The sequence below is a fragment of the Passer domesticus genome, chromosome 7 (genome assembly GCF_036417665.1).
Source record: "Passer domesticus isolate bPasDom1 chromosome 7, bPasDom1.hap1, whole genome shotgun sequence".
Lineage (NCBI taxonomy): Eukaryota > Metazoa > Chordata > Aves > Passeriformes > Passeridae > Passer > Passer domesticus.
In genome coordinates, this window is record NC_087480.1 from 34,225,201 (window position 1) to 34,246,591 (window position 21,391).

Sequence of the window (21,391 nt, forward strand, 5' to 3'; positions counted from 1 at the left end):
ATAGGCAGTCTTACATCAGTTTATGAAAATATCCCATTAATCTTCATAGCGCAATCTTAATTGCAAAATCTTTCATCAGCCTTGTTATTTGTGCACCTGTCACTGGAGACACTCGGAGTTGTTTTGTCGTCATTTCTCACACTAATTAGAGGGGCTTGGGGTGGTTTGAGGGGTGGGGTGGGGAGTGGGGGAGGCTGTTGTTTTTTAATTGTCCTCGAGCAAGGCTCAGCTTTATGGTAACGCTGCCAATTAAGGTCCTGCCCTGTGCAGGGCTTGTAGGCCTGCTAGGCACGTTACACAGGACTAGAGGGGTTGTTTTAATTAAATACCCCCAGACTAGTAGGGAAATATTTAGAGCAATTTAACAATCTGCTGCAGAGTTGTTAAACCTCCAATATATCTGCTTAATGTTCATTTGGGTATTTAATAATCTCCCTACCTTATCTAATCCTGTTTAAATTTAAAGAGATGCATCTAAGCTGGTGAAGTAGCAAGCGCTTATTAACAGCCTCTGGTTATTAAAACATATTTGAGATGTCATCACCAGCGAGCAGTCCCAGCAGCAGGCAGGGGACTTGGAGCCTGCAGATGTATTTCTTTCTTAACTGGGGCTGCCCAGGGACAAGACCCAGTGGTTTCCTCACGAGCTCTGTTGTCACCACACCGGTACCTTTGGTTCCCAGCCTGCTTCCCCTGCCTGTGGAAGAGAAGGTGGTGGCCTTCCAGGGTAATTAGAGCTACTGGTTGCTTATTTTTAAGGCTGTTTTCCAGGTCTGCAGCTAGTCAGGGTGGGGCATTTTTAAAGAAATGGATGTTTTGTTTTCTCCATTGTGTTTTCTTCTGCTCAGCGAGGTCCACAGAAAATTATTTCCTTGAGGATAGTCTGCAAGACCAGAAAGACTATTTTGCCAAGTTTTAGCCCAGCTGTGCTTATATAATCTGCATGTTTCTGGTCTGGCTGCCCTGTGTTTGGTAGTCTCCTTACCTCACTTGGATGCACCTGTCCTTTCCCATCTCTGCTCTCTTCCCTCCAGTTCCAGCACACTTTGGAGTGGTGCCACCCAAAACTCTGATTAGGGCAGGTCTCAAAAGGCTGCTATCACAGACAAGAAGAGGTTGTTACAGAACACACAGCTCTCAACTTGGACAACTTACACAAAAGGAGAGTCAAGCCAACAATTTAAGTTCCTGTGCAAAATGGCCTCCAGGCAAAACAAACAATTTTCAGGACACGAACAGTAAGTCACTCTTCAATCCCATGAAAATGAACAGCCCACTCTATTTCACAAGCACTAACCCACCCAATTTTAAAGTACCTTCAACTGCTGAGGCTGGAAATAACAGCTGTGTAAAGAGAGGGAAAAACTCCACCAGACAATTTAAAACAAGAAAACACATCTGGGAGAATTCTCCCTGCCCAACAAGACAGGCAGCTCTGAAGAGCTAAGGCCATGATGCCTTGAAGGTTTAATTGTCAGCATCCTCACATGAGACAGGCTCCCCATGCATCTTGCTCAAGAAAAAGTATCTCAGCTTCTTACCTTAAAGGCTGATTTTCATCATAAGTCTGGTGCTCTGCTTTTGGCCACTGTGTTTTGAGACAGAAATGAACCATTTGGAGAGAGTAAGCCCAGAGCTGACACATCTGTCACATGCATTGCAGAGGAGCACAGCCATCCCAGTTGGTCCTCACTGATCTGAGAGCAGCTTTCAAACAGCCTCCTAGAAACATGAAGGAAAATGTTTCCTCAGCCTCAGCCACCACAGAACATAAACAAGAATTGAGGCAAGGAAGAAAAGTAAACAAAAAAAACACCTCAACACACTTTCTAGGCTTGTTACAATTATTCTTGTTAGAAGTCCTGGAAGAGGTTGAGCAACCTGTATCCCCAAGGGTCTTTACAAACAGATTAGTACAGCAGTGACAGAGTTAGAGGTGATCTTACCTTGAGGCAGGGAGAGACACTCACACGACCTTGGCGAGGTCCTTCCAATGCTTGTGAAGCAGCAGCGACACCGAGCTCTGCCCCAGTGCAAGGGTCTGGCTATGGCAGCACTCAGAGGAGCCTGGACACCAGCAACAAGCTGAAACAGAGACAGAGACTCCACAGAGTCCAGCAGAAGCAGCGTCCTGGCCTGCCAGGCTTGCTGGTCTCACGTGAACAAAGCAAACCCCTCTCATATCCCCAACCCAGAGCCCTCAAACCCCAGCCCTCCTCCACAGCCCCCACGCCAGACTGGGATGACAGATGACCAGAGGGGACCAAACCGAGCAGATAATTTTATTTGTTTTCCCTTTGTTCCCCGTCTCTCAGACTCTGGTGTCATTTAGGATTTTTTGTGGAGGAGACACATCAGCACAGTGACGGATCCTGTCTGGTCCCATCAGCAGCACGGCGGCGTGTCCCCAGAGTAACGCGAGAGGACTGCCATTCCTGCAGGGAAGGATGCTCAGCAGGAGGTGTCAGCCCGGGAAACACAACCATGCTTTGTCTCCCATCAGTTTGGAAACTTTCAGGGTAGGGGGGAAGGCTGAGTCTGAAGAGGTGTGCCAAGGACTTGCACTGAAGGCCTTGGAGCAGACTTCACACCCAGGCATCGTCATCGTCTCATGCCTGTCAAGGGAAAAGGAGTAAGTGTACTTCAAGTGGCTGTTTCCTACAGGATGTGCCCTGTGGGGTAAGGAATGGAACTTCTGAGCCCTCCTCCCACTAGCTGACACTTCCCACTGCCCTCCCTCGTCACCTCTGTGTGCAGAGCTGCAGTCACAAATCATGGGGTTACTTAGACTCTTGGGGAAAAAAAATAATAAAAGGATGCACGTGTTTACAATGCTATTTCCTTAATTCTCAATAAAGGATCCTATTTGCTTCCTCCTCCATAAGTCACCTCTGGCTGAGCAGTGTGGGAGCAGGATGAAGGGATGGCGTGAGTTAACACTCCAGTGCCCTCTAGCCAACACAGCTTTGGCTGTAGCAGGAGGTCTTCACATCCTTTATTCCATCAGAGGACTTCAGATTCTCCGTGGCCACGTGGAGAAAAGCCTGGTGCAGTCTGGCCGTGCTGCTCTGCCTGCCAGGCACACAGGGATCTGAGATGCAGAAAGGCTGAGCTATTCACCAGCTGAGGTGAATAAAAGATTGAGCTGAAGAGCACCAGTTCTCCACACATCCAGCCACCAAATCATCCAAATCACCAAATCATCATGGGGTGTTCCCCACCCTGAAGATCTCAGAGCTGCAGGTTTAATTTTATACAGCAGACGAGGGAAACTGCCTGCAAAAAATCATCTCTGTGTTTGCCTTAGTGGGAAAGGAACCCGACCCTGGGCTATTTCCCTGTGCAACAAAGCAGGAAGCACCAATATTGAGCACAATGCCACGTTCAGCCTCATCTGTGCAGCTCAGATCTGGCCAGGCCTTGTCTTTTGCCAGCAGGAGATGCCACGGCACAGCTCTTCAGTGCTTGGAGGAGCTGCTGGCGAGCAGCAGGCTCAGAGGGATGAACCAGCAGAGGCATGCACAGAGCAAGTGATAATTTCCGTGCTGTGCAATTACAGCTGGGAAGGAGTAAACCTCTGGTGCACAAACCTGCCAACAGTTTACTGCCGACAAGGAAACAAAACCGACAGTTGACACTGGAACAGCTACTGATACCCTGTAATCATCTTAAAAATAGACTCTTTGCAAACCTGCTTGTTAGTAGTGAGAACATATGCTCTTTTTAAGAGGTGGGGGGGAGAGAAACCTCTCAGCATCTCCAAAGCAGCAATTGCATTAGGCAGAGCACGTGTTTGGTGAAGCTGAGGCTGGAAGCTTCCCATAACCTGGTCCAGTACTGCTGGGTGACCAAGGCACATCAAGATCCTGCATTTTGCAGCATGAAGAACTCTTAGTCCTCAGAGCCCAGCAGCCAGTGCTTGCACAGCTATTGCAGGCAGCCAGCTTATTCCATCTTACTACACATATCTGCTCCCCAGGTTCCTGGTGCACAGATTTTACTCAGGGTGAGTCCTCCCCATGGCTGCTTTTAGCCACAGCCCCTGACCAGGGTGAACATCACCTTTGTGCCATGGCCTCTGGAGTCCTGTTCCAGCCTGGAGCATTGTCCATCACACAGAGCTGGATGGCAGCACAACCCTGGCCCACGGAAAGTGCCATGAGTGAGGTCTTCCCATGAAAGACAGCACTGCTCAGGATTAATCCAGGGTCCATCAAAATAGAGACTGGAGCCAGGATTTGATCTTTTCTCTGTTGGTTTTGTTTCCTTGATTCCAGGTTGATTTTGTTGGATATCTTAGGAGACAGAGCCTACCCCAGGAAGACAGGCCTGGTTTGCTTCCCACACGTTCAGCACAGAATTCACTCACCCACAAGTTTCTGTCCTCTCTGTGCTCAGCACAGCAGCGCTACAGGAGAGAGAGGGACACGTCCCCTCAATAAGTGGATTTCATTTTGGTATGAGCCATTTAGAGATTATATCCACTTCAATTTGGGCAGGGATCCAAGGTTAACCTCCCTGCTCTTGTTAACAGAGCTTTGCTCTCAAAAAAGTCCATCAGCTCAGTTTTACATCTTACTTGGGAAAGTCAGTGCAATGTTACACTGGGCACCGAGCAATGTCTCAGTTTTAGCTTTTATATTTTTCAGATTCTGTGCTGCTTTAGTGTGTGAGTCTGGGCTTCATATCAGGGGATGGTGAGCTCTCTGCACAGAGCAGGGAGACAAAACAATTCCTTCTCTAGCTGGGCACCAAGGACAAATGATCCAAATCTCAGCCCAAGAGCACAAACAACGTGGGCTGAAGAGAGAAAAACAAGCAGGATGGGACTGCGTGGGCTAAAGCTGGAATTGGACAATTAACTCCAATATGCAAATGGAGCAGAACTTATGGAAGCATAAGACCTCGTAATTGGTTGTCCATTTTGTGACCATTTGGGTTCACCTTGGGTGCAGCCCTGGCTGGGCTCTTGTGCTGCCCAAGGTTGATCCATTGAGGCCTTCTAATAAATCCCTACTTTATTCTTTAACTCTCTCTAGCCTCTGGTCTAGCTCAGCCTTCACAAGGCACCATGAGAGGAGAGGAAAGGCAGATCTTGGGGAGCTCTGTGACTGCTGGAGCTGAGAGCAGCTTCCCAGGATTCCTGGACACTCATGCCTGGTCTCCTGTGTCTGCCACTCACTACTACAGACATTGCAGGCTGTTATTGTGCAGCCCTGAGGTCACCTCAGAGACTTTGCAGAGTCTCCGCATGGCCAGGAAGGAAAATCTTTGCCAAACAGCATGACACACAACAATGAGGGTGGCACACAGCATGAGGGTGGCACCCTCCATCCAGGATCACAGCAGCACACACAGACATTCGATCCTTTAAAATTCACATTTATACAAACCACGGTTTCCCAGTTCCTGGAAATCACATCCATTTCTAGGGGGATGCTGCTCCCTCAGGGTCAAGTCAGCCAATGTACACTTTGCTGCCTTGCAATCCCCTTGGGAATACTGCAGGCTGTGCCTGCACACAGCAGGAGCAACTGCAGAGTCCATCCTGAGGACCACCCTATCACAAAAACTATTTCAGACTCAGCATTCCAGCGACCAACAGGCACAAGAGTCCACCTGCAAGTTATGGAAAGCTGGTCTTCAATAGTCTGGCTTCTCCAGACATCTTGTAATGCTCCAAAAAGCAGAATAGGAGCATGCTCTGGGTAACAAGAAGCAGTTTTGGCTGCCAGAGCTGCCACCCTGGAAAGGATCTGGCAGCCACCTTGCCATGGGGAGACTCTTTGTTGGAACCCTGGATGCTGAGATATTTAGACTTTCTGTGTTAAAAGGCATAGACCCTCAAGAGAAAACTGCATTTTCCCTGAGGCTGTGGAGAAGGCTTCCAAAATTGAATGATAGAACTGAGATTATGGGTGTGTTTGATTAAAACACGCCTATAATATAGTTTGATTAAAAATGTGTAATATCACATGGTGGAAAACTTAGAGTTTAAGGTTTTAGAATATAGTAATATATATAAAGGAATATGGAGGTTTTAGGGCTGTGGCTGGTCCTTCTTCTTCACCTTCTTCTCCATGGGTTTGGATAGCATTAGATAAAATACCTTCTTCTCCATTGGTATTGGGTGATATTTGGGTGTAATTGGATTAAAAAGTCCACGTTGCGGGCCACAGGTGGTTGGTCATTGGGTTAAAAGTAAAAATAATTTGTGTGTCATTTCCTAATTGGACAGTTTATCCTTAAAAGACTTTGCAGAGGTAGATACAGAACCATTTTACAGCTTGTTAGTGAAATAGTGCAGAACCCATGGCCTGTAAGACTGTGATACAGATGACCCCAGCACCTGAGCAGGAAGGCAGCTCCTTCACCCAGGGCGAGGCTCCTAACAGCTCCCACCAGTCAATACCTCCAGCATGAATTATTAATCCGTGTGTCATCCAGCCTCGGAAGCTGACACATCCACACCACCAGCAGGAAGAAAGCTTTCAGCAGCACTCCCCTGTCAGCAAGGCCGGGCTGAGCGTGCCAGGCGCTTCCTGGCTGCCGAGCTGCCGGGAGCCAGCAGGAGGGACCCGTGGTGCTGCTCCTGTTCCATCTCCAGCACGGGGCTCCCAGCTCCAGCTCCGTGAGCTCAGCACATCCACCTGTCACGCGAGCCACTCGCTTGGAAAATTATTCTGCTGGAGCATCACCGAGGACACCTTGCCAGTGAAATATCAGACAACATCAGGCGGTGTTTACTTGCTCCAGTGCGGATACTACACATTTATTATTTACACTTTGCAGCGTATTTTTGGAGTTGTGTCAATAAGACTGAGGGTTATCAAGTGATCTGTTTGCAGTCAGTCAAAAGCTGCTGTGATTCCCAGGGAATTTCAGGACAGGGATTTGCCTTTTTGCATTGGGCTAATCCACAACACAAGAGGCTCTGGGAGATGTTGGGATTTGTGGGACCTCAAACTGAGTTTGTGTCCCTTGCCTTGTCTGCTTCCTGCACAAGGGTTCTCCAATGGGAGCCAGTCCCAGGGGAAAAACAGTTCCTGAAATGATGTGACAACAAAGTGTAGATCTTCTCCCTCGGTCCCAAGCATTTGAAGAGATGGGTGGGTGAGTGCAGCTCATCCAGCCTGGAAAAACTTGGGAGAGACCAGCTGGGGACTCCCTACACAGGGAACACAGATGGGTCTGGAGAGTTTGTCATGGCTGTCCCACCTGCAGAAGTCACCTCCTGACCTAGCCAGTATTTTCCCCTGTCTTTTCTACTGTCTTTTGTCAGAGGTGGGGAAAACAATGAGAACTTCCAGCTCAGCCATGGCATAAGACCCTTACTTAGAGTTTCTTAACAGTAAATTTAGAAGTATCTTCCATGGAACCGAAACATATTTTAAATATCTTCTTTTGAACTGCTTCTTGAAATGAAATTTTACTCTAAAGCTGGATGGACAACCTAGACCAAGCCATTCTCACATTTTTGATTACCAGAAGTGCCTTCATAGTTCTGGCTGAGAGACCAAAGCATCCAGCCACCCATCCACACAAAGCCACCAGCTACTTTAGCAGCCATGATCTGCTGCAAATCCCATTTCCACAATGAGAAATATTTAAGATTTGGTTTCTGAAAAGCCCCTTTTTCATCACTTCTTGAGCTGGGCTAGTTCTGGTATTCAGCCCAGCTCTGCAGTTCACCAGCAGAGATCTGAATTCTTGGCCTAGTAATGAGTGCCAAGGCAGTTGTTTTCATCTTATTCAGTCAACAAGAACATGGAAATCAATTTTTCCCAATCTCAGTTATGGCTAGAAATCCATTCCTTTTAGGCCAGCTACAGGATTAATCTATTGAATGGTTTGCAGGCGTTTTGCTGACATACAAACATTTGAAGAATACATTATGCTTTCCCCCTCCTGGTATAGCATTAGTGCTTTTTTTCTTTTGCTTTTTTTTTTTCCTGTAAACATCTTTGTTCGGGAATCCACGAGACAGGATGTGGAAATGCATGTCTGCCTTGCAAACAAGCCTCGTGTCTGCAAAGTTTCTGCACTGAAATCCTCAGAGCTTGGTGACTTCAGGAAAAGAGCAAAGACACCTCATGCTGCATGAGGTGTGCCAGCAGCACAAAGCAGGAGCTGAGCTGCCTCTCCACAGCCAGTGCTGAACAAAGGAGCAGCAAGTTTAAATGAAATAAATTACATAAATTCCAGTTTCAGTGGAAATCTCGACCTAAAGAGCTGCCAGTCTCACAATTAGTCTCCTCTGCTGGCTCCACAGCATCAGGATGAGTGTAAAAAGCCATCTCACAAGCTGTGAGTGTAAAAAGCATCTACCACTGCAGCAGTCTCGTGCAATTCTGTCACCCCAAAAAGGGGAGACTTGGCCACAGTTTGTTCTCTTCTCATAGAAAAAGAGAATCTCATCTCTTTTGGTCCTTACTTTGGGCTCCAGAAAGTTTCATGCCCTGTTCTCAGCAGGATTGTGACACACTCTGCAAACTTCTGGAAGAGTTTGTCACACTTACTGACATGGCTGAATTTTAATTTTTCCCTGTTTTACAGGCATGGAAATAGAAGCAAATTTCTTTATTTCATCAGCATAAGCAAGTCTTCCTTTCAACACTTGACCATTTCCAATTCCCAAAGACTTTTTCCCTTCCCTTCCCTCCATTCCAGTATCTGCACTTACTCACAAGGATCTAAATTCCACTTGTCCAATATCACAGCTTTTCCCCACCCAGACTCCAAATATCGGGATTGTTTGTAAAACTTTCCACAGGTGATGTATTTCAGGCCAAAGGCTAAGATTTGTTTTAAAATGTTCTTCACAAAATTTGATCTGGGCAGCAATATCGAAATGGTTTTGGAAGAACAGAGAAGGATAAAGCAATTATATCCCACACAGCAGGACAGCAGAAAGTGAGTGCATCCATCTCACCACAGCTGTCCTTTCTTCCTGCAGCAATCTGAACCCAACAGAGTGTGCAGCTCTATTTCCCACTGCTGGGGAGGGCTGAACAGGTATTTCTGAGTCAGAAAAGACTCCCTGTGCTATAATGTGTTTGTCTGACCAGAAGGGACATATCTAGCTATGAAGATATGATAGCCCTGCTTGCTTACCCACAAAAAACCCCACAGTTCTTCTCCCAGGGAGGGAGCAGAGCTGCTCCACAGCTGTCCCCACACCTGGGCACCCCAGTGATGCAGGCAGCAGTGAAGACCTCAGCATGTTTGCAGAGCAGCTCTTAAAATGCCCCAGATACAACCTAGGAATGAGAGCAGAACAGCAGCACCAACCACACAGCTGCCATTCCTGTGAGCTCCAAAATTCCGGAGCCTATCCATGCTCCAAAATATGCAAAAATCAAAAATATTCTGTGGACACTGACCTTAACACCTAAATAGCACCACATTCACCTGGAGCTTCACATTGTCCACTAATAATTACCCTAAAGGGCTCTCAAGCTGCACATGAATAGATATTTGTACCTGTCACAAAATCATGGTGTCCTCCTTCCCCCAGCTGATTTTTCCCCTCTGTTTCTGTATCATTCACTTGCTGGACTGAGGCTACAACAATATATTACAAAACATATATAATAAATGTAATGTTTTATAAATAATTTATAAAATAATATGTTATAAACATTCATATTATATATTTTTATATATCTATATATATTAATATATATTTAATATAATTTTTTTTTAAGCTAGGAGCAAGTCTCCAAAAATGGATGTATCTCAACAGCTCCCAGCACTTGCAGCAGCATATTTACTCTGGAGCCCTCTGCATAGTGTCCAGCTGCCACCAGCAAGACTTGGTCAACAGGTGAGTCCCTCCAAACAGCACTAAATAGGTCAGTTCTGACTATTTCTTGTGAGATTTTGTTGCCTGTAGCAGGTTATGGTCACCAGTCATGAGCAGGAAAGCACCTACACCATCCTGGGAAGCAATTCCTGTTGTAGGGAGAGCATTGTGCACCACACCCGAGCTGGGCACTGCCTGGAGGGGAGCAGGGGGTGCTCAAGGACTCCTTTGTGCTGCCACACAGCACCACTGGAGAGCTTCCATCAGGTTCTCTCATCTTGCCAGGGCATCCAAGACAGATCCATAGTAACTGAATAATCAATTAATCCTCCTGTAGAGCTCCATTTACATAATGAAAACGCAGCCTCCCAATATACCACTATTTTTCAGTTGTCTAGACCAATATATCTGTCCTGTAGTTGGAGGGGGGAGACCTAACCCAGCTTCTATTACGGGTGGCAGAGTTCCAGCTGACATCACGTGGTGGCAATAAAACTTCTATTGATTTCATGTAAGCATTTAACCCTAGCAGAGCACACATTCCTTCAACAGCCCACAGCGGACTGCGGGTCCAGCAAGCCAGACTGAATTACAGTTGCACCTCCCATGGAGCCTGGGGAATCTCTCCTCTTCCTCTCCAGCTCCCCAGGAAACCACAGGGAGGCAGAGAGCAGACAGGCTTCGCTGCACATCCTGAAATATGGCAACAGGTTTGGATTTCTCAGCTCAATACCTGCAGCTTATCTCAGGCCACAGAGGAAGGTCTCGCCCTACAGCTCTCAATGAGAAACAAATCAGCTGTAATTCCAGATCCAGCTTGTTTAGCAAACAAGGACCTGGGGTTGAGGTCTGTCCTCTAAAGTCTGCTCCCAGACTGAAGACTGGGACCAGTGGTGCTGAATAATCCCCTTTCTCCACTTCACACAGCACTGGCAAAGCACAAGGCAGTGGGCAGCAGAGGCTCTAGAGCTGAATTAAAGCCCTTCCTCTTCCCTCAGCTTTCACCAAATAGGATGTGAAGAGCAAACAACCAGTACCTCACAGCCCTTGCTGGTCCTGGCTCCCAGGACTGGCTGCAGGGGAGCCTTCAGCAGGATGAGGAGGCTGAGGATCAGCTGCAGCCCCTGGGGCTGCCACAGCCTTCTGCAGGTCAACAGGCAAAGCCTTCAGCACTGAACTCCAACCCACAAAGCCAGTGCAAGGCTCTCCATTAATCTCAGAGCAGATGGAAAGGAAGCAGAACCTCTGGGCAGTGCTGCCAACAGCTCTGCTGGGCCAGTGGAGATAAAGAGACAAAGCTGGAAGCACCTTGGTGCTTCCATGGAACAAACTGACACATCTCTGCTCCAGCCCAGGTGAGCTCCAGGCCTGTTTTTTCTCTTTGTCCTTTGAGGAACCCTGTCCCACCTGACTCTCACCATCCCTCCTGCTCTTCAAAATGTGAATTCCAAGTTTTGCTGTAAAAGGTCCCTCTCTGAGCTCCTAAAGGAGATCAAAGTGCAGACTTACTGAGATTCCCAGAGCTACCTCTCTGTATCCTCAGCACAGAGGAGATCACTAGGAACCATATCACAGCACTAAGAAGAGAGCAGGAATTCCCTGCTTCCAGGGCATCCCAAAGTTTCAACCACGAAGAGAGCCCTGGGCTACCGTGATCTTGTTCCACTCACACAGGAGCACCAAGTTTTCCATTTGCCAGGGGCACAGCACTGCCCAAGGATGACAGAAAGCAAGTCATTCAGCCTTGGCAGCCTTGTGTGTGCCAGACACAAGTTTTGGCACATTCTCCAAAGCCTGGGATGCCAAAATCTTCCTAGACAGCAGCAATGCTTCTCTGTGCTTCTGTCAAGGCTTTCCCTGCTTTGCCCCTCATGCCCCACTGTGGCATTCACATTCTCTGAAAAAATTCCTTCACCCAGGGTTTTTCTCCTGGGAAGCTGAAAGGCAGCAAGAGAGAGGCCTCAGAGAAAAGGAAAACAATTCTTATCCCATTTGCTTCTCCTGTGTTGTGCTCATGTGGAATGTGTTTGGAGATTGTTTACCCACAGCTGATTGTTTCATTGGTTTCATGTGAGTTGTTTTCACTCTTTGGCCAATCAGGGCCAAGCTGTGTTGGGACTCTGGAGAGAGTCACGAGACTTCATTATTATCTTTTTAGCCTTCAGTAAGTATCCTTTCTGTATTCTTTAGCATAGTATAGTATTCTTTAATATAATATAGTATCATAAAGTAAGAAATTAGCCTTCTGAGAACATGGAGTCAGATGCACCATTCTCTCCCCTTGTTGGGGTAGCCTGCATTTACAATACCCTACACCCCTGAGGACCTTGGCAAGCACAAATGCAGCTCCTCTCGGAGTGGCTGCCTGGCACAACAACTTTTCACAGGTCTGGAGCTCTGCAGAGCAGCCTGCATCTGCTCGGAGTCATCCCCGCTCCCCAAGGACAGCCTGAGCCAAGCTCCTGTTCCCAGCACCAGGAGCATGTTCCCCACTTCCCAAACATCGCAGCAGAGCCCACGGTGTCAGGGGCGTTTGGGAATAAGCCGGGGCTGCCTGTGCATGTGTGTGTCAGAGGACACGCACGCAGCCCGTCTGGAAGCTCCAAGGAAAGCCATCTGCCTTCCATCGCCAGCCCCTGGCGCTCGGAGATTCTCCCTGCCTGTCGCCGTGGCTACTGCACGCTGTGCCCGGCTCCACAGCGTGCTCCAGAGCCACCTCCTGGCCGAACGGATGACAGTCCTGGAGAGCGGCAAGAATGGAAAAGAAATGTAAAAATCCCCTAATGAATCCACCCTCCAAATCCCAGCTGCCATGCCCTCCGTATCATCTTCCAGCATCGCTCCAGAGGCACTACCCTGCTCCCCTTCCCAACCGTGGCCCCAAATCCAGGACAGGGCTGGGATTGTACTCTTGGGGACACTTGGACTGCCTCCTTGCCACTCTGGCTCCAGTGCTGGCATGCCTGGTGTTCCTGTGCTCACCCCAGTCACCAACAGGCTGATGGGCACAGGGAAGGCAGCAGGCACGGGGGTGGAATTTTCAGGGTCCCCCATCGAAGGGAGGAATGGTTAATCTGGCCCCATGTTCTTAGAAGGCTAATTTATTATATTATAATATATATTAAAGAATGCTATACTAAACTATACTAAAGAATAGAGAAAGGATACAGACAGAAAGCTAGTAAGATACTGCTGAAAACACATGACTCCAAGAGTCCAACACAGTCTGGCCATCATTAGCCATTAAGTCAAAACAATTCACATGCAACCAATGAAGCATGTACCTGTTGGTAAACAATGTCCAAACCATATTCCAAAGCAGCAAAACACAGGAGAAGCAAATCAGATAATTATTGTTTTCATTTTTCTCTGAGGTTTCTCAGCTTCCCAGGAGAAGAAATCCTGGCAAAGGGATTTTTCAGAAAATATGACAGTGACACATGGGTGAAGTAAAACACTGAGACAGAAGCTGAACCCCTGCACTCAGGCACAGAAATGTTGGCACTCTCCTTACCCCATCACTTCCCCCCATTGTGTGCCACTTGCACTTGGCTCGTGGGCAGCAGAAACCCACCCTGCTCTCCCCAGCTGAAAATATTATTCTGTTTCAGCCACTTCTGCATCTGTCTACACCAGGGTTCTTCCTTCTCTGCAGAAGGTCCACGCCATTCCTTTTCCAAGCTCAAGTCACATTGGGACAGCCAGGGACTGCTAGAAGGACAGATTGGACCACAAACCTGGTCCTTGGCCCAGCAATATAGAAAAAGAAACTTTTCTCCCACTCCACAGCAAGGCCAGACCCTGCTTTTTTGTTAGGTTTGTTTTCCAGGGAGACTGTACAAAATATTCAGGCAGCTGAGCCACCTTGGGGAGAGCAAGATTCAGTTCACGTGGCCAAGAGTCCTTCCCCAGTGCTGCCAAAGGCAGGTAAGAGTGTTCCCCCCAGGACCCTCCTCTCTGCTGGCAGAAAATGCCCTTCACAGTGGAGGCAGCTTTGCACAACCAAGGCTGCATTACCCAGCTCTGTAGACACAGGCCAATTAAAGCACAGATTCCAACTCTAAGCCAAGGTTGTGCACTCAAAAACAGCTGATAAAACATCAGATTGAACCTTATAAAAAGGTTTCCCCACTGTCAAGGTGCTAACATCAGGTAAAGGAAGGGTTACAGCAATTTATAGTGATCTCGGGTTTCTCTCCTCTCAACCTTCTTTCTTGTTGCCATTTCCAGCTCATCCAGCACAATACAGAATACCCCAAACATGAGACCAAACTGAGGTGGCAATCACAGACCCGAGAGGTCTGGTGAGAGGAGACCAGCACAGCCACAACCCCACAGCAGAGAAACCCACCTTCAAGCAGGTAAAAAAGCACCAGGCGAGCAGCACAGTGAGGAATGACACCGGAATCCTTAGGATGTAAAATCCCTTCCCGTGTTGCAGCGTGCTGACCTGACAACATGCCATCAGAATTTTAAACGACGCATCCGAGCGCTCTCCGAGCGCATGAGCCTCAAAAGCAGCGAGGAGCAGACAGGAGAGGCAATTACCCACGGCCTCCTCCCAGAGCTGACAGAAAGCAGGCCCCGTGCTGGAGATCCTGGCCTCATTAGGGGCTCTCCTGGAGGCTGCAGCTGCTCCTCTCCACGGTCAGACCTGAGTCGTGGTGTTTGGGAGGGGACAAGAACGCTGCCACGGCGGCCACGGGGTCCATCAGCCATCGCACAACCACTGCCATGCTGGTGGCATGAAGCTGGCTGGTTCATCATTTCTAGTTTGGGAAGGGGCCTTTTCCTGATCCACGTGTGCTTCAGAGCAAACAGAGGTTGTTGCCTTTTTCCCCAAGCTGGAAATGAAACTTAGGATAATTTTATTGAAGAGGTAATATAAAAGGGGATCTTTATTTGAAGGCAGTTATGGAATGATGTCCACAAAAACCCACCCCCTCCAGGGGTGAATACAGTTTTAGAGGTTTTATGAAATTAGCAGAATTGATAAAAATTGATAAAAAGCACCAATTCCACCCCCCAGGCTAAGCCCCTTCTCTGGAACCCCCCCTTCAGCACTAATGCATGAAAATGTATCTCAAAGAGTTGTTCTCAGCCTTGCTTCCCAGGAAGAACCAAGATAGCATAGGAGCCTTGCACCCCCAGGGCCTGGAGCTCTGGAATTTGTTTTGTCTTTCTGCTTAAGGAAAGGCCACGGACAAGTACTGGGAAAAATGGGTCACTAATACAAAGAGAGAGCCACAAATGTATGGAATACAGAGAACATATAAAGAAAAAAGGCAAAACCCAAATGGCATCAAAGTGATGGAGAAAACTCTCATTCCTTCCCTCTTTCTCATTGATTGGCAGCGAGACAAAAACTGGGATTCCACAGTACCAATTTCTGCAGCAGTGGGAAAGACATTTTGCTCCAAGAGAGCTGCCACTCCCCTGGCAGCTTCTCCAAGCTCCTCAAACACTGCCTACACAGAGCAGGTTCTCCCTGTGGACCACAGATCCCCATCCCACGGCCCAGGGCAGCCTTCCTGACAAGGAAAGGGATTTGCAACAGCACAGACACAGCATAAGACAACTTATGGGGTGCTCCTTTAATGGCCTCTCCTGGCAGTGACGCTTGCTGACCTGACAACCTCAGGGGACAGGAGAGTAATTCCAGCTCCATCTTCCCAGCCATGTGTGCACAGGGAGGCTGGGGAACCCCCCTGAGGGATTGCTGTGCAAAGGAGGCTGAGCCACTGAGCCTGTCTGATGGAGAAACTGCTGGCTGGACATGAACTACAGAGCCAGACTGCAAAAGGTGACCTCTTCCAGCCTCCTCAGCCTCTCCCCAGCAAAGGCCTGGCCCAGGGAAGCAAATGTCCAGAACAGCAAAGTGGGGGGAACACATCAATGACCGAGTGCTGCATGGGTGTGAGAAAAACCCTGTGCCCCTCTACTGCAGGAGAGGGGACATGAAGCATGTGAAGCCCCTTGAACACCAAAGCAGAGGTACAGCAGTGATGGAGAACCTGCAGTATCTGATTTCCCTCCCTGCTACCTGCCCTCCTGGCTGGTGGCCCAGGCTGAGCCACCACAGAGTGACCAGTGTGGGACACGGCACACCTCTCTCAGTGAAGTGATGCTGCACAGCTGTGACAGCTCTAGTGCATCCCATGAAGCCAGGAATTACTATCTTTGCCTCTGAAATGTCCCTTATTAATCAGCAGCTTCATTTGGGAAAATAGAGACCTGACAAAACCAAAACCTGCAGCATCAGTTGTTGCTCTCCAGCAAGAAAACCTGGGCTCAGAGTGCTGGCACTGCCTTGGATCCTGAGAGTCCAGGGCAGAGGAAAGATGTGTCAGGCTGTTCCCTCCCCACTCCCAAGGAAAAGGACAGGAGGAAAATGTGTATGAATCAAAAGGGTAATGTTGGCACATTACAGGCAGCAAGTTTAATGACACCTAATCATAATGCTACAGGATTTTGGAAGGATATAAACCCTTAGGGCTTCCAATGACCTTTGAAAGACAAAGAAGAATGGGAATAAATCCCCCTGCAGCTGCCTGCTCTTCAGTTTCCTCCACCTTCCACTAAAGCACGCAGGGCTGGAGCCATCACAAACACCAGCCTGAATCAAACAGATCTCGGTGCAGCTCCCACCATCCCTTCACACCTAAACAATAAATGCAGCAAACCATTCCCTTCCTGACAGGCCTTTACTCAGTTGAGAGCCATTTTCTGCCACCTCTCCTCTTCCCAATTCTTTACCTCAGCTTTTGTTTTCAATCCAAGCCAGATTCTTTGGGCAGCGTGGGGCTCGAGCTCCGGGTATGGCATGGTAACAGATTTCCCACTGAGCTCAAGGAAATGGGATCACACTCCAAAAGCCTCCAGGAAAGCCTCATATTTCTCTCCACCACATGTCCCACGAGGATTTGTTAGCACAGGCAGCTCCTGTGCCATCCTGGTGGAGGCTGTGCTCAAGGAGCCTTAAAACGGAGCATAAACTCCTACCTCCTCCTAAAGGGATGGCTGGGAAATTTCACACAGGGTTAGTTTTAATGCTTTAAATATTCTGTGAGGTTTGTGTTCAATTTCTCATCATAAACTTTTAATGGGAACTCCTGGAAATTGCCAGCTCTTCTGATGCATCTTCAGACAGGAAACTGTCTGTCTCTGCAAAACTTGGTGAGGTGCATCCTGGTTATATTTATATGTCTACAGTTTTTAGTTTAAAAAAGAAAGCACATCAGATATGCAAGGCTTAGCAACATTTTTAACGAGGATGTGTCAACATTCGTCCCACACTTGCAAGCCTGATAGCCTAAATCCTTGGTGGAGGATTATATATATTTTATAAAGGTGATTTTATAGTCTCCCAGCAAGGGAGACAGGGAGCTGAGGACATCCAGGCTCAGCTCTGAGCTGCCACAAGTTAAAATCCACTCCCCCACAGGTCACTCAGCTCCCTCTCTCTGCCATAAAACTCTTGGAAACACCAGGGAACAAAGAAACTTGGTGGGAAAAGCTCACTGCTATGCTCCCTAACAAGCTCCCAAAAGTAAATCCATCTCCTCTCCCCTGAGAACAAGGCATTGCCAGCATGAGCAGAGCCATGAGAGGAGGATCTCTAAGAGGCAATGGGCAGCTTTTCTTAGCACAGTCTTGCTGTTCAGGGCTGGATCTGCACACAAAATTTGGTCCTAAATAGTCAGGATCTTCAGATAAAAGCAGAGGAAAGGAATGTTAAGAACTGGGAAGGGAAGAAAAAAAAAAAAAGGAGGCAGAGGGAATAACAAGAAACTTAATTTGGTCAGGGAGGAAAGGTAACAGTGGTTTTCCAACCAATCAGCTCACCATGAGTGTCAAGTGTGCAGATCATGCAAAAAAAAATTTACAAGATAGGATGAATTTTATAAAACAGAAACAGAAGTGATGATTCCTGCTCTGAGAGAGGATTTCTGAGCCCCTGCACTTTACTCTCTGGATCTGACCCTACCTCTCACAGCTAAAGGATCTGCTCTACCTGCTCAGCCTGCACAGGATCCCTCTCCCAGCAGCCTCTGCCCCAAGGAACAGCCACAGCTCCCAACAAAGACCACTGAGCTGGAGAGATCAGAGAGCCACAGAGTCCCAGCTTGTCCTGGAAGGACCTCAGAGGTAATCTAATCATCTCTGATGGACAGGGACACCTTCTACTAGACCAGGCTGCTCAGAGATCCATCCAGCATGGCCCTAAACTCTTCCAGGGATGAGGCAATCACATTTCTGTGGGCAACACCAGGTGTGCATGGCTCTTCCCCAGGCAGGAGCATCTCAGGGGCACAGCTGGACTGCAGCATCACTCCTCACCTTGCCCCCACCTGTTGCTGTAGGACACGAAATAACACAATTTGGACACGCAGCCCTCCCAAGGTAAAAAGAACTTTTAATTTCTGGCTCCAACATTTATAGATTTCCAAAAGTGACAGTGGATTGGAAGGTGAAAGTGCCACCTCTCCAATGACACTGGACAAACCAACAGCCCATCAAATTTCTCCTCCTCCACAAAAGAATGCAAAACAATAAGTTATTTACATAAAGTGTGTGAGAAAGTTCGTTACAATAATGTAAACATCAAAAGGCTTAGAAAAACTTAAAAACTCAGGGTGACACCCACCAGCACAGCAGCTAGAGGGGGATTTTCTGACCTCTACAAACCCCCTGACCCTTCTCAGTGTCAACCTCCCCCCCCAAAATTAGGCAGTTTTTAGCTGCCTGGGCAGCAGATTGGGGTGCACTTCACTCTACATCCCTGGACCACCTCCTGCTGCTGCATTTCTCCTTCTCCTTCCCTCCCTTCTCCACAAACACTTTATGCAAATCCAATCTCTGTGCTGGCTCCCGCTGTGCTGCAGAGGGCTGGGGAAGGGGAGGAGGGGGAAGAGGATGGAGCCTTGCTCGCTATCAGCTGCTCAGAAGAGCAGAGCAGAGACAAGATTGATGATGCTCTCTGGATATAAGATCTCCTCCTTGTGAAAGGCTGCTTATGAGGCCTGATAGACTTGTCATCTCTTAATAAACATCGCTGATATGTCGGTGAGGAGAAAGCGGAGGCGAGGGGAGGACACACAGAAAGGCTGCTGACAATTCACTCAGAACGCTGCTCCCCTCTTGCCTCGGCCTCCCCGTGAAATATCCATGGCCTCTTCCCAGGGGGAACATTCCCAGATTCCCAGTCCAGCCTCAGCAGTGCCTGCCATCCCAGCAGAGCCCAGGAGCAGGCTGGACCCAGCATCTGGGCATTCCCGGTGAATAAAACAACCTCTTTCCTGTGAGCCCCGGGCACACACCTGGTCCTAAACCACAAAGCCATAAGGGTTTTCAAACTACTTCCACAGGAGCAGCTCCCAGTGGGACAGAGTGCAAGGGAGGCATTTCATCAGCACCGTGCAGAGTTCAAAGCTGTTTCACTGCTGTGGTGCTCCTTCTCCAAACTGCTCTCCTAATGGAAGTGGCTCTGCTCTTGCCCACGTGGCTGTAAATCAGAGGGACTTGCTCAGGAAACAAATCCCTTGCTTTTATTTAACCTCTGTAAAGCAGCAAGGGAAATTTTAGTGGTGCATTTGTCCTACCCTGTTCCAGTCACTGGTAGAAAGTGTGGTGTCATCACCAGGAGCTTGTTTGGATACAAAAATCCCACACAAGGCACTGGGTTTTGTGTGACTACAGCCACATTTCCCCTGCATCTCTGGCTCCCTTTGTATTTAATCAAGCTGTGCGTGGTTAAAAATCCTCCAGAGCATTAGCAGGTGCTTAGTGGTGCTGTGTAAGTGCAGAGCTAAGGAATAACGTGCTGTAAGCACAGCTAACATAAGTGTTCATGGCTCCCTGTGGGGCTGAGGATGGCTGCGAGGCAGCTTATCCACCCCGGGCTTGCAGATGCCCAGAGAGGTTCCTACAGCCAGGCAGGGAATGCCTGTGCTCCCTCTGAGGTTTTTGCTCCTCCCTGTCCTCCCCAAAGCCTGCCCCAGCACACTGAGGCTTCACAATGTGCTTCATCACACGCTGTTTCTGTGTAAAACAGTGCCCTGAAGGGATTTTTCCTCTCTTACACAAATTCAGGCATCACTTAATTAGCATGGAATAGTTTGGGTTGGAAGGGACCTGCAAAGGCCACCCAGTCCAACCTCCCTGCAATGAACAGGGACAGCCTGAGCTTGAGCTCTTCCAGGAATGGGGCATCCACCACCTCTCTGGACAGCCAGGCTTTTATCACCTGTGGCATTCACATTTTCTGAAAAAATCCTTTGCCCAGGGTTTTTCTCCTGGGAAGCTGAGAAGCCTCAGAGAAAAGGAAAACAATTCTTACCTCATTTGCTTCTCCTGTGTTGTGCTCATGTGGAATGTGTTTGGAGATTGTTCACCCACAGGTGATTGTTTCATTGGATTCTGCTGTGAGTTGTTTTCATTCTTTGGCCAATCAGTTTTCATTACTATCTTTTTAGCATTCACTAAGTATCCTTTCTGTATTCTTTCATACAGTTTACTATAGTATTCTTTAATATAACATTGTATTATAAAGTAATAAATTAGCCTTCTGAGAACATGGAGTCAGATTCATCATTCTTGCCTTTGTCAGGACATTTCCCAACAAATACAATAATCACCCTCATTGTAAAAAAATTCTTCTAAAACAACTTCATTAATAAGTTTTGAGGCAAACTCATCGAGCTACGAGGATTTGGCATATCTGCAGCACCAATACAAATACTGTTAGCAAAGTAAGTCCTTTCAGGGCTTGGATTAATTTTTGTTCAGAACTCAGTCTATTTTTCACCATGGCACCTGTGTTTGCAGAAACCCCAAAATGGTTGCATCTCTTTCCTCAAAAAACTTAATAAAGGAGCAGATTTTTGAGAGTTGGATCCATCATCTGTAAACACCCGTGCTAAATGAGCACAGGAGTGAGTACCTGCCAGAGGAAACAAATATATTTCTCTCCGTTTTGCACATGACCTTTCCACCACACCTCCCAGGAGGGAGATGTCAGGCCCCCCTCCTCCCCAGAATTAGTGACCCACAAGGAATGAGTTCCTCCGGGCTGGAGCCCACGGCTCAGAGCAGACCAGGACGGCCTCAGTTTGATTAAGAAGGAAAACAACCTCCACTGCAAAAGGTGAAAGTGCAGCGCTGGCATTTCCTGCCCTTGGCAGCCCATAACAAACCAGTGTCCCCAGTGTCACCTTCTCAGTCAAAAGGGCACTTCAGCACACTTGAAACTCTCCTCCTCTGCCTCCAAAAAAAAAAAAAAAAAAAAAAAAAAAAAAAAAAAAAAAAAAAAAAAACAGAAAACCTGAGGGGTTTTTTGCAACCTCCAGCTCCCAGGTCAGCATTCAGCATTGGAGTGGGGTCACTCTCACAACCTGGAGTGTCCCTGCCTGCCTGCAGGAACATCAAGTGTTGCTCAGTTCTTGGACAACCAGCACACCATTCCCACCTCTGATACACGTTGTGACTCTCTAGCTCATATTTTTCATAAAAATCCAGCTGATTTTGCAGCTACTCCATGCACACAAACATCTCTGACTGGCCTGGCACCTCAGGCCAGATCCATGA

At 47.9% G+C, this 21,391-nt stretch overlaps 1 long non-coding RNA gene across 7 annotated transcripts in view; it reads right to left on the reverse strand.

Moving 5' to 3' along the window:
• Window positions 1–21,391, reverse strand: part of LOC135304783 (uncharacterized) — an 81,279-nt gene that overhangs the window by 38,421 nt on the left and 21,467 nt on the right. For 5 of the 7 annotated variants that reach the window (XR_010366027.1, XR_010366025.1, XR_010366024.1 and 2 more), the window contains exons 3-5: window positions 1,947–2,085; window positions 1,542–1,722; window positions 986–1,096 (exon numbers count right to left, since the gene is read on the reverse strand). This is a non-coding gene — a long non-coding RNA (uncharacterized LOC135304783). The remainder of the gene's footprint in view (window positions 1–985; window positions 1,097–1,541; window positions 1,723–1,946; window positions 2,086–21,391) is intronic. The other 2 variants (XR_010366026.1, XR_010366023.1) reach the window with 1 other exon arrangement.